The 2055-nt window shown below is 38.5% G+C and overlaps 1 long non-coding RNA gene across 1 annotated transcript; it reads right to left on the minus strand.

Moving 5' to 3' along the window:
* Positions 1 to 290: 290 nt before the first annotated feature.
* LOC125249059 lies at positions 291 to 1457 on the minus strand. Its single transcript, XR_007180484.1, has 2 exons — positions 1382 to 1457; positions 291 to 1269 (listed from the first exon to the last, which is right to left on the minus strand). It is a non-coding gene; the product is annotated as an uncharacterized LOC125249059 (long non-coding RNA).
* Positions 1458 to 2055: the final 598 nt, after the last annotated feature.

Below are 2055 nucleotides of genomic sequence, written 5' to 3' on the forward strand. Positions count from 1 at the left end.
TGTAATAACACCTGTCTACGAGCCAATAAGGATGCAAAAGCAATAATGTTTAGTTGTCTTCGAGTCAGATTCGATTCATCAGTTGGAGCACCAAATATAACAAATTCAGCACATGGCTTCAGTTGTACGTTACATATTTGAGAGAGTGTATCAAATATGGTTGACCAGTAAACAGTAAGTGTAGGGCATGTCCAAAACATGTGAGTCAGATCAGTTTCTTCAGTGTGACATCTTATACAGGTGTGACATCATGACCCAAAAGAGGGAAATAATCAGGCAGAAGGCAGTAGTGAAGCTTCAATAAACAAACATTTTATTCAAAAGAAAATAATATAATTACGAAGGAAAAAAAAACATTAACATGTTAAACAGATGCAACAGAGCTTCAATGCAATTACCCACAAAAAAAGGTTAACAAAAATAAACCAAATAAAAATAACAAAACCCACAGATGGCCACGGGTTACCTATGTTGTGAAGACAGAAATGGCGTACAGACAAACGTTCTCCCACTGCAGTCAGCTCACGGCAAATCACACTGCAGACCTAAAAGAAAAGACAAATAAAGTGACCAAACCACCACACCACCGCCATCCACCAGTGAAGGCAACCCTGCAGCCACCATCAGGTCAAAAAGAAATCTACAACAAAGAAACAAAACAAATAATAATATTAACAGTGGGTAATGCAAATGGAACAAATCAGGCAACACGATAAAATGAACAATGATTGACTTAGTCCCTTTTTTGTCTTTGATGTGACCTCAGTTCCAAACTCTGGTCCAACATCCAACCAAAAAGAAAACAATAATCCAATAAATCAATAAAGCTCAACAATAATTCAACCTAAAATAAACGGTAATCGTGCATCCCTGTAAGGGAAAACAATCCATTACTAAAAATAAATATTTTACAATACAAAAAGAAATTACATACCCAAAACATTTGAAAAGAAATAAAACATTCAAGAAAAACATTAAAATCATTAAAAACCATTTAAAACTTTATTTTTAAAAATAAAAATAAAAATAATACCTCTACCATCCGTTATTTTGATTTATTTACAAAAAAAAAAAAAAAACAACAACATGGTCAGTAAACACGTGTTAAATACACATGGCCACGCGATCGTCGGATAATAAAACTACTACCTCCTAAACGATGCATCATGTGTTCAACTCTCAATAATGTTCCAATATTTGACGTGTGACTGCACAAACGATCCTTACATTTGGTCTATTGCCACCATGCAACACGTAAACCAGCTGTGGCTTCCATTTCAATGAACAGGAAGATGAACAAACACAAGGGCAACGCATTATTTATCACTACATGTGCAATAATTTCACAAGACTTACTAATCTAATGTATACAATGCCATACCTTAGATCTGCCGCGGCTTCCATTCATAAAATCGCCAACGGAAAACAAAGGGCAGGAAGTGGACGAACAAATCTCATCACTTCCTTTTATAGAACCGAGGCTGATGGGACTTGTAGTTCCTGAAATACGCCCCGTTACAATCTACCCCCTAGATTTAAATCGACCGTCCCGTCGATCACATCACTACAACCATGGGCGGAACATTTTGTGGGTCCTATTATTGGACAGCCTTATCATAGGGAGAGCAAACTGACCGCTTAGCTGGACTTCACTTGTACATGCTGGCCGAGGGAGACGATATGGATTTGTATGGCATCCAGGTGTTGACCTCTTAGTACGCCTTACTGCTGCTTCTGGTTGTGAAGGCTGATGTTCTTCAACACAATCCTCTACTATAGTTGGATAGATGTTATCTTCTTGAGGTCTAATAACTTTCTCATGAGCAGATGTACACTCAGGCAGTAAGGGACACAACAACCATGTCCCCATCTCTGTCTTCAGAAGTTTCTTGATGGTCCACTAGAACCGGAAGTCCAGGATCATCCAAGGGAATATGAGCTGGACACAACTCACAACGGTGAATATGTCTGAGATTACCTCCTCCATCCACAGGGGCAATGGAATACACTGCTCCATTTCCATCTGGACACCGGACCACCTTATAAGGAGTAGGA

This window comes from Megalobrama amblycephala, linkage group LG1 (assembly GCF_018812025.1).
Source record: "Megalobrama amblycephala isolate DHTTF-2021 linkage group LG1, ASM1881202v1, whole genome shotgun sequence".
In the NCBI taxonomy this organism is placed as follows: Eukaryota; Metazoa; Chordata; class Actinopteri; order Cypriniformes; family Xenocyprididae; genus Megalobrama; species Megalobrama amblycephala.